Source organism: Gambusia affinis, linkage group LG17 (genome assembly GCF_019740435.1).
Source record: "Gambusia affinis linkage group LG17, SWU_Gaff_1.0, whole genome shotgun sequence".
NCBI lineage: Eukaryota > Metazoa > Chordata > Actinopteri > Cyprinodontiformes > Poeciliidae > Gambusia > Gambusia affinis.
Genome location: NC_057884.1, coordinates 116,107 through 128,148, shown reverse-complemented (window position 1 = coordinate 128,148; position 12,042 = coordinate 116,107).

Genomic DNA, 12,042 nt, shown 5'->3' with positions numbered 1-12,042 from the left:
TGGCTCTTATAGAGCCTAAGTGAAAACGTGTTTATTATTATGAAGTCTTTGATTGAAAATCAAAGACTGATTGAAAATCGATTTATTTACTGCATATTTATGTCTGTTAAGGTTGAGATGGAACTGAACATAAAAGCAGCTCTTTAAACCATTCAGGCAACCAACACAACAGAGACACAATCAAAACTGTCAGATGACTTATTACGCCGCGATAATAACTCAGAAATATAGTTTTGATGTACAGTATTTATATTTCTTTACGGAAGGTTTCTGTTTATATAACAGGTTTGTGGTGCCTTTGTATCCTAAGGAAAGATATAAAACTTAATATATTTCACAACGAGATATTAACATTCATGGAAAAACCTTACATAACCTTATATTAAATCAGAAAGTACGGCGGCCACCGTAAGAAAGACTTACAGTATTCAATTATGCCGCATAACTGATCAGTACAGTTTTGCGAGGGAACGCAAAAATGTTTGCGAGGTAACGCAAAAGTTTTGCGAGGTAACGCAAAAGTATTGCGAGGGAACGCAAAAGTTTTGCGAGGTAACGCAAACGAAAAAAAATTCCCCATGTCCCCTAGGGGGCTCCGTACTACGCGGATATCACGTGAAAATAAAAAGTATGTAATGTTGCTGAAAGTATTTTGTATGGAAGCCCATTTCCGCCATGAAAAAAAAAAAAAGACCAACAGGAAGTCATAATTTCGACTTTCAAAGTCATAATTTCGAGATTCAAAGTCATAATTTCGACTTTGAATCTCATAATTATGACTTTCAAAGTCGAAATTATGACTGAATCTCGAAATTATGACTTTGAAAGTCGAAATTATGACTTTCTGTTGGTCTTTTTTGTCATGGCGGAAATGGGCTTCCATAATTTTGCAATTTTTACAACATAAAATGCAAGAATTAATACAATCTACTTCTGTAGTTTCAAAAGATTTGTAACTTTAAAAGGACGACCTCCAAACACCCAATAAATGAAATTTAAAGTATTTCTATTCTTCAATAAGTAAAAGTTGTGGTTACTTTATTCACTTTTGTTTTATTGAAAATAATTTGCAGTGTTACTGTGTTGTGTACCAACAGATTTGCAAGTTGTGGTTTACTTCATGATGTTTTGGGGACTCATGATCTGGAGCCGGAGCTGTTGAGGGAAGCGGTGAAGCAGTAACTGCCGTCAGAGCAGCACACAGTTTGGATCTGCAGCTTCCCCAAGTACACATTGTGTATACAATAAGAACTTTATACTACAGATTATAAAGGAATATGTTATATTAAGAAAGTGCTGCTTGCATATCATTATCACAAATTTCTGATAACTATTGAGTCGGTATGTAATATATTTTATTAAACTGGGGGTTAAATAAGTGAAAATGAGTAGGAAGAAATTAACAAACAGAAAAGTAGTGGCAAGCTAATTATTTTGTTCTTGGTTATGTATATATGCATTTTCTCTTGTTCTACTGGTTACTTTTGTTTATAAAAACCTGTTTGAAATAAATAACTAAATATGGCTCTTTATATATTTTGAATGTATTTTTGCTTTTTCTTTTATCAGAGACATTCCATGCAACCCATTGATGAGCTGCTCCTATTCCAGATGTACCTGGCTGCAGGTCATAAGGAAAGAGACCTAGGAAATTGGTTTAATATTCACCTTTCTACCGTAAACCGCATTATTTGCTCATGGACCAATTATTTGTGCACTCTTTTGGGTTCTCTATGTATCTGGATTGATACAGAGGACATCTGAGCTCAACTCCCTAATGACTTCAGATATTTTCCTGATATTCAAGTGATAGGAGAAGCAGGAGTTTCACATTTGAGCTCAGTACAATCTACTCTCCTCCAAAGTGAGATGTTCTCCAAATCCAAATCTCACTGCACAGTGAAAGGTCTGATCGGAATGGCTCTCCATGGTGCAGTGACCTTTGTCTCTTCACTCCAATAGGGGTCAATAAGTGACATAAGCGTAATAATAATTCTGTGATCTTGTATAATTCAAGTGTCTATGTAGAGTTTTGGTTTCAGTTGAATATTTTGTAGTTAGAGATGTTTTTATCTGATTAATGTCATTTACATGACTTTGATAAATTACCTAAAGCCAGGTTCAGATGTTTCCTTGCTCTTGCTTGTGTCATTGTTTTTAATTAAGCTCATCAAATCTTTTCTGTAATGAGGTCAGGCTTGGCTAATTTTCTCACTGAGGATATGGCCATAATGGTAGATAAAGGATTCCTCATCTCTGACTATGTGAAGTGAAAGGTATACTGTCGAACTTTTCTCAGCAAAAAAAAAAAAAAAAAGTGTTTCTGTGTCCTTCAGACACAGAAAATCACACATCTGCTTGTGGCCATTGAGCTGGTAAGCCAAAGAGTTAAAGAGAACAAACTCTTTGATTCAGTTATCCCTTTATCTATTGTTGTCACCATTAATGGACTTTTTGCAGTGGCCTTCCTGCTAATCAATTATCAAAACAAACCTCTGGTCAGAGCATGGGCTAAATAAAGTGAATGAATGTGTAGTTCACTTTAGGTGTTTCCCAACCCTTGTCCTAAAGGCATATTGCCCTGATTGCAGTTCAGGAAATGCCTGTTATTCATCAAAATCAGAAAATCTGCAAGCAGATGATAAATTGGAGAAACAACTAAAACATTTGGTAACACTTTATTTGATGGGGTGTGCATAAGACTGAAATAACATCGGTCACGAACATAAAGGAGTTTTTATGAATGTTTATGAATGTTGTCATGAAGTGTCAATCGGTAAATAATGAAACTTTTAATGCAAAGTTTCTGTGAAAGGGTAGAGTGCCTTCTCTGTATTGGGGGGGATGTCCTGCAGTAGAGGAGTTCAAGTATCTCGGGATCTTGTTCACGAATGAGGGAAGAAGAGAGCGTGAGATGGACAGGCAGATTGGTGCAGCGTCTGCCGACAAGCGGGTGCTGTACCGGTCAGTCGTGGTGAAGAGAGAGCTGAGCCAAAAAGTGAAGTTCTCGATTTACCGGTCAATCTACATTCCCACCCTCATCTATGGTAATGAGCTTTGGGTCATGACCGAAAGAAAGAGATCACGGATACAAGCGGCCGAAATGGGTTTTCTCCGTAGGGTGTCTGGGCTCTCCCTTAGAATAGGGTGAGAAGCTCAGTCATTAGGGAGGGACTCAGAGTAGAGCCGCTGCTCCTTCATGTTGAGAGGAGCCAGTTGAGGTGGCTCAGGCATCTGGTTAGGATGCCTCCTGGACGCCTCCCTGGTGAGGTGTTCCGGGCATGTCCCACCGGAAGGAGGCCCCGGGGAAGACCCAGGACACGCTGGAGGGACTATGTCTCTTGGCTGGCCTGGGAAAGCCTTGGGATTCCTCTGGAGGAGCGGGAAGAGGTTGCTGGGGAGAGGGAAGTCTGGGCCTCCCTTCTAAAGCTGCTACCCTCGCGACCCGACCCCGGATAAGCGGAAGAAGATGGATGGAGGGATGGATGGATGTGCTGACTGAGTTTGAAGCCTGGATCTCGAAAGATGTAGGACAAGTCCGCTCAGATACGACGTCAATAAAAAAAGACAAAATGGTGGCTTTGATTCAAAGTCGCTGACTTCCTGTTTGGTTTGGACCATGGCTCCAAGAGACTAGGTCCTGACAAGATACATATGTGTACCAAGTTTCATAATTCTGGGATAAAGCATGGCTTGGGGCTGATTTTTTAAAATATTGTAGGGGACGCTGTGGAGGAATTAGGCCACGCCCATCAAATATTGGACTGCACCCTTACAAAAAAATCCCACGAAAATCACATGTGGAAATGTGTGATTCACATGTGAATCACATGCGATTTTACCACGAAACGTTCCAAAGTCACACGTATTCATGTGCTTTCACATGTGATTCACATGTAAAATTTGTGTGAACCACATGTGATCCACATATGATTGTCGTGGGATTTTTTTGAAAGGGCAGACTTGTCGGGGGTGAATAAGGATCGATCTCAGTGAGTTTGGTACAGCTCGGTCGAAACATGAGGAATCTGGAGCCAAACCTAAGGCAGCAGTGTGACCTGTCACTTTGCCGCGCCGCCACGACCACACCCTCCACTCAAAACAAGATCATCTTGCTTAGGGAAATAGAGCTAGAGACGGAACTTTCCAAGTAAAAAAAAAGTCACTTTCTGTTTTGAGGGTGCGGGGCTTAGAAGATGTCAGACAATGACTTAGGATTGTCAGGGATCCAACTTGGATCACTAGTGCCAATTGACCTTCTTATGTGAAAGTTATAGCGTTTCGTTTGTTTTGGTTAGTACGCCAAGTTCACTGGTCTGCCACACCCCCTGAACATAAATGAAAAGTCAATTTTTTTCAATAACGTTTCAAGCCCCTTGCCTTAACGGCATTCCTAACGAAGAATGAAGCCGATAAGTTGAAGTCTCTAGGAGAAGTTTGTTAAAGCTTGATGTGAGGAAAAATGAAAAATGGCCAAAATTTTACCTTTGACCCAAAAAGGCTGAATTAACCTTTGGCAAGAGGTCTTTATTGTTGATAATTAGTGTAATATATGTAAGTGAATCCTTCCTACCAATATAATTGTTCATATCTCTCCAACGTTTCACTGTATTTTACAGAATTGGATTATCCTCCCTCTTCAAATGGGATTTCTTCCTGCTTGTAAACTCCAACAAATTATAAATAGATTACACATCCATTTTTCGAAAGGCGCATCCTGGCCTTTAACATAATTATGAAACTATTCAATTCTTTCATGACAAGCCCAGTTATAATGTCAAACAACCTTTAGCAGCTGCACAGTTCTCATACTCACCCTTGGTCTTTTGCCTTTGTCATGTTCTGTGTTTTCCTGTGTGTTTATTTCTAGTTTCCTGTGTGTCTGAGTCTCTGTGTTGTCCTGTCTCCCCTTGATTAGTTCCCAGGTGTGTCTCGTTCCCTGATTACCCTCTGTGTATTTAGTGTCACCTGTGTCTCTGTGTCTTGTCGGATCCTCGTCACACTTCGTCGTCCTGTTCGCTGTGTTCTGGGGTTTGTCATTAAATTCATTATTTTACACTCAATCCGGTTCATCTGCATTTCTGCCTCACCTCCACCACCGTAAATCATGACAGCCTTACCATAATAATTTAGAAAAGTCCCTTCCAATCCCTTTAGCTATCTTTTCAGAAATATGGATTGGTATCAGTTGCACTGGATAAAGTAATCTTGGCAGGATGTTTATCTTTATGAAGCTTATACTACCATTCATGAAATTAGCAGACTTATCCATCTTGTAAGGTATCTTTGAATTTCTTTTTGTACTTTAGTCAAATTACTTCTCAGCAATACCCCAAACTAAGCTTTAAATCAATCAATCCCAGATATTCAGATCTTGAATCAGACAAAGGAAATGGGGAGGGAGATGGATAAGGGATTACATCATTAAAACTAATTGGAATTGCTCGTGATTTATCCAAGTTAATTTTATAGCCTGAGGCTGCAGTGAGCCACAATCCTTAAAAATAGACATCAAAGCTAGTAAGGATTTTTCCGGTTTGCCAACACAAATATTAAAGCGGACAATCGGTGTCCTTGTCAGGTAAATCTTTACAATGAAAATTCCAAAGAGATGGAGTCATTAATCAACACACAGGCCTTAGGAGAAAGATAAATAAGTGTGACCTTGGGTATAGTTTTGGTTATGTTTAGAGAACTTTAAATTGTCTTTTTACCAGATCACACAGATAAGTTTGTAAAAATTTTCAGGGGCACTTTTGCAAATTAAGTACAGTTTATTGGATTCACAAGTTCCTTTGGACAAAGATAGTCAGTTTATTTTATTATACAAAAATGACCACATTAAAAATAAAAGTCTATGCTGGCCCTGGAAACCTTATAGCTGGGAGACATAGTTAAAACCCTATTAAATACAGTTAGACAGTTTGGGGGAGGAATAATAATAAAGAAAATACAAATACAACTAAATTCACCTACGTGTTCCCCAACAAAAACACACTCACACTAAAAGCCCTGGTGATACAGCAAAGGAAAGAAAAACTCCCCTTCCTCTAGTCTCCTCAATCCAAATAAAACAGATTGGGACCCAGAGACTGCATCGGTCCTTTTTGTTGTTTAAAACACACCAGAGGGCTAGACAATAAAATCTCCCCTTCCTTCAACAAAACCAGCAAAAAGAAAATACTTCTGATCAATAATAACCATCCCCAAAAAAAGAAAGAAATTCCAAACAAAAACAAAAACTGAAACAGTAGCAGGCCAACTTACACAAAAAAGAGATCAAATAAGACAAGCACCTTAAGTAGCCAGACAATGCTAAGAAACTGCCTTTACATTCTTTAAAGCAAAACCAGTCAAAAGCACTCTGTACAGTACAGACCAAAAGTTTGGACACACCTTCTAATTGAATTCAGTTTAATTCAATTACAAGGTGTGCCTCTGTACGAATCAACAGCCTGGGATCTGAGCTCCTCAGCGATTTAGCTGCTTTTAAATATAACTGCTGATTACCTGTCTTGCTAACAAACCAGCTGCACTCTGTCACAGCGTCTTCCAAATATGTGCAAGAGGAAGAATGTGCAGCACCATACTTCCGGGACAAGATGCCCCGGCTACATAAGTTTAACAAACTTTTTAAAAGCCTCTCTCACAAATTTACTTTAGACCTAAAATAAATGAGGCCACTCAGGGTTCAGGAAAGCTCAGTATCTCAGACCAGCAGCAACAACATAACAAGTCAAGTACAAAAAAACTGCAACATGCCATTAAACAAAGTAACACCCAATAATCAACTTGACAGCTCTGATTGTTGGATTCAGATTGAACGTAATCCTCCTTTTCTTTGACTTTTAAATCTAGAAACCAGTGTTACTGGAAGGAAACAGCAAAAAAACACTTCCACTGTTTAAACTGAAACAAGAAATAGTTTTAACTATGAGCAGAGTGCCCAGTTTGGGGAGCAGCAGAACAGATGTCTTTAATGTTGCAGAACAGAACTGCCATTGTGAGCAACGGCACACCGATCCACACATTCTATGTAATCCACATACTCACAGGGCTTTATCCATTGCCTGGAGGACCTTAGCTGCTGCTTCGGCTGTGTTGAAAGAGAACCCTTTATTATTGTGAGAAAAGCACAGAATGGCTGGGTATTCCATCAGGAACCCAACAATTTTTGCGATCAACTCCTGGCGTACCGAGTTGAAACCTCTGCTTTGTTGGATGGTATTTTATGGAATTTCGTGGTGAATAACAATTTTGTTACATTTGTATTCTACTCTTTGCTTCTCATTATATGTCAGTATCTTAATTTTGTCAGTTGGGTAGTGCAGTCTCAAAATGACAAAAGGCCTCTGTGACATCTGTCCAGCCGAATTCTGTCCTTTGTAGTTTTGAGATTCAGGAGCTCAGGTAGCCATGTTTCAAAAACATCCAGTACATTCTTTCCTTTAGTACCTTCAGTACTAAGGTACTGAAGATCAGTATGTTGTCTCAGTATGAGCGTGTCTCTTGGTCATCCAACTGGGCCAATGTAGTGGCTAAATTGTTCTCTATAGCCAGCAATCTGTTCTGCAGCTCAGCTATATTGTCCGCAGCAAGAAATCACTCTCTGCTTCTTCCAGTCTTTGTGCATCACTCTAGTTTTGCAGCAATAGTGTCCAACCTATCTGAGAACTTCAAAAATGTATATTCCATAATAGCTGCAACCTTTACAGTAATCTCAGTGGCCAGCACAGCGATATCCACTGCTACACTCGCATTAGCTTCCTTTATGTTTTCATCATCAGCTGCCTTGTTGTTGGCTTGCCTTCGGGTATTTCTGTGGGGTCTTGGTTTATCAGTTCTTTCCATCACTGTATTATTGTAGTTTGGGAGGGAAACGGGTACCGGACCAAACAGCAAGATTGGTTCTAAAAATTAAAGTCAATTATATAATTAGGGGAGAGTTGTCCTCGGCCTCAATCCTATCAGTGAGATGTCATTGCCGGAACCAACCATGTTTGATGTTTAGTTGTTGATGAGGTCAGTCTTAAGATGGCGACCAATCGGAGGTTTTGTGAGGAGCTCCAAGACTGTAAGTTGTACCTCGTCAACAGAGACAACTAAACCAAATATTATTATCACTGTTAATCAAGGCATCTTTTATGCATAGATGAGAGGGGAAGATTGAATGAAAAACAGTCGGTGTGAAAATAAATTGTTACTGGAAGACTATCTAGCCACTAGCTTCTAACTAGCTAGCTTGCTTAGCATTGTCTCAATTCTGTGCCTCAGTAGCAAAAAGAGAAGCGAAAAATGTCAGAGATGGAACTTCTTTGTTGCAACAAGGACTCTAACACTTCGAGAACACATTGAAGTCTGCTTATTACACCCATAAAGAGTCTTGAATAAAAAAAAAAACTAAGGTCAGCTAATATCTCAATTAGGACAGTTTGAAAGCTGTACTGGGGCTGCACAGTGGTGCAGTTGGTAGAGCTGTTGCCTTGCAGCAAGAAGGTCTTGGGTTCGATTCCCGGGCCAGGGTCTTTCTGCATGGAGTTTGCATGTTCTCCTTGTGCATGGTGGGTTCTCTCCGGGTTCTCCGGCTTCCTCCCACAGTCCAAAACATGACTGTTAGGTTAATTGGTTTCTCTAAATTCTCCCTAGGTGTGAGTGTGAATGGTTGTGTGTCCTGTATGTCTTTGTGTTGCCCTGCAACAGACTGGTGACCTGTCCAGGGTGACCCCGCCTCTCGCCCGGGACGCAGCTGGAGAGGAACCAGCAACCCTCCCGACCCCATTAGGGACAAGAATGAACAGAAAATGGATGGATGGATGAATGAAAGTTGTACTGGAACTATCTGGTTGCTTCACAGCTTTAGAGCAAAAAATTTACAAAAACACAGAAGTTATCATCAATGTCTGTGGTCAGCTGAAAGTAGTGGAAATCCATGTGCAAAAGAATGAAAATGTGATAAAGGACATATCGGAGCAGATTGTTAAAATCCAGCAAGGAATTGATGATGGCAGTGCACTACAGCAGATGATGGAACCTACAGCTGTAAGACAAGAAGGAAACACCTGTGGCAAACATCAGAGCAGAGGTAATGGATGTGCTTGCATCCGAGGATAAAGAAAAGATGGACTTCCTCGTTGACACCGTGCACAGGGTTGGTGTGCCCTGGGAAAATTCCACTAGGCCTGTTATCATCAGTCAGTTCACTATGCAAACTTCAGAAACAAGATCCGAAAGATCTCCCGAGACAACAACAAAATACTTAAAGAGCAGAAAGAAGTCGGTTATGGCCAAAGGAGGAAAGAAAATGACTGATTAAATAAATGTTGCGTTGCGTTATGCAACAGTGGATGACAAGTGATAGTGTTTCAGTTAATATTTGAAAAAGGTTTTAAAATGCACTTAGAAATTGCTAATGTGTTATATCACTCACAAATACTAGAGAAGAAAGAAAAAAGTAGTTGTTTTTTAACCTTTATCCTTAACTATAAGTACCGTTTCTTTCTAACACATTTGTCAAGTAAATATAAAACTACCATTCTCGGTAGATGCACAAAATGCGTTTGACAAAGTAAATTGGACATTTCTCATAAAAACACTTGGTAAATTTGGTTTTTGACAGTCATTTATTCAATGGACAAAAACATTGTGTAATAAACCAAAAGCAGCCGTTGTAACAATTTAATCTCAACAAATTTCACATTCACACTCAGACAACAGCGCCCACTGTCACCCTCATTACTTACACTTTTCATTGAACCATTAGCAGCAGCAATGCGTCAATACACTAATAGTGAAGGAATTCATACCAATAAAATCATAAAATCCGCTTATATGCAGATGATGTATTATTCCTACAGAACCCAAACAATAATAAATTCTTTAATCCTAATAAAAAATGTATCAAAGTTATTAATAATATTCCAAAACTTCAGACGACACAATAAACTGGAAGAAATCTACCACATTTATGTTAAATGGAGACACCAGTTTTCACAGATCCCTCACCTACCACCATCTTCTGGCCAGATCACTAAGGCATAAAATTCTCCCACAAGCTGTGTTGCACCTTAATTTTACCCCACTATTGGAAACAATAAAAAATGTCTTGAAACAATAAAAAATAGTGTTTTTTCTCTCTTTTTTGAAGTTATCCTTTATTTATTTATTTACTCTTAAGTTCTGTAATATACATTTATTATTATAAAATTATTATTATTTATCTTTTTTTTGTCTTTTTTTCTCCCTCTCTTTTTCACTTTTACCCAAAACATCTGTGATGCTAGGGTTAATTCAGCAACTGTTGGAGCCTTTAAAGAATTAGATTAATTTATTTTTGCTAATGTATTAATGTTACAGATCTGAAGTTATGTGAATGGTAGATCTATTGTTATTTTTTTATTTGTTTTTTGTGCTTGGACCCTCCTCCTTGTCAGTCAGCCTCCTGCTCTGATTAACAGTAGATGCAGCAGCTGAGGTTGTTCTGATTGTTTGGTTAAGGAGTGAGGAGTGAAATAGTTTCTCTACCGCCAAAATAAGGTTTATCTTTCACATCTTATGAAAGTCAACTCTGAGAATATTTCTGTTCTTTTTTATACATAAAGTAAGCTTATATTTTTCAACCAGAAAACTCTCTGTGAGTGCTTTTTGTTTTGGGGTCCCAGAGTAGTTTCCAGGAGGAGGTTTCCGTTTTCTAATGTTGCTGTTACGGCTACTCTGGCTTGCTAACAAGCCTCCAAAAATCAATCATTCAAATTAGAAAATAACTGCAATGGTTAAAAGAAAAAAATCATGTCCTAATCCACATACGTTTAACAAATTCGTTGTTTTTTTTGTGACAACAATAGATTATGTTCTGTGTTTTGTCTTTGTTTTGAATGCATCCGTTTTATGTATACCTCCTGGTTTGTTTTTTGTTTACCTGGTTAATTTATTTTTATTACTGTTATTTGTTCTATAATCCAGTTAATTATTTTATAGATCATTCCCCCTCTCTGCTGTTTGTCAGTCTGTAATATTTGTTATATGTGTACTAATTGGTGAATAATAAACAAAAACACCTGCTGCTACTGAAAACAAATTGACAAGTTCTAGTATTAAGGCACTAAATTTATGTTCTCTTATTGTAAGGGATGTATGGGATGGCACAAAAAAAGGCTGTTCTTTTACCCAAGCATTTAAAAAGTCAAACACTCAACTATTGTCTAGTACACAATTTATATTTGGCCAACTCCAAGACCACTAAGTCTTCTTAAAATATAGTCTCTGTGAACATTTCTTAAAATATAGTCAGTCGGGGCGTGGTGTAGGGGATAGCGCAACCCACATTTGGAGGCCTATAGGCCTCGACGTGGCTGTCGCGGGTTCGATTCCCAGACCCGGCCAACATTTGCCGCAGTCTTGGGACATTTGCACAAAAGGGACACTAGAGCCCATAAAAGATCCCCTGGAGGGGTATATATATATATATATATATATGTATAGTCAGTGATTTTAGCAAAGTTGAGCTGACTGTCCAGGATTGACCCAAGGTATTTCAAATTTGCCACAGTTTCAACAGGTAGCCAGTGGTCTTGTTAAGGTCATATAATTAGCTCTATATGGTTAGTAAAATGAAGAAAGTACAGGATTTTGTTAGTTATTAATTCTGGCATTACTCCCACAGTTAAAGATATATTCTCTAAGGAATTTGTGGTATCTTGATTTAAATATATGTTTGTTATTGTGCCACTAGAGGCAGTAGCAGATGTCAACGGATACGAATAAAGAACACATTTAGAAATAGTCAGAAAGGTAGGGAATATATTAAAGGTCCACTATTATGCAAAATTCCGTTTTTGCATGTTTCCATACTAAGTATCTCCCATACTATGGGAGATACTTCATATGTAGTACACATAGATACATAGTATGAAGTATCTCCCGTTTTTGGGGAATGAGTAAATGATCTACTGGTGACTGCAAAACAGCCCGTTTCAAGAACCTCTAAATTGTTGCATCACAATCTGTTACCTAGAAACATCAAGCCAAGTCCAGCCCCTCACCTGG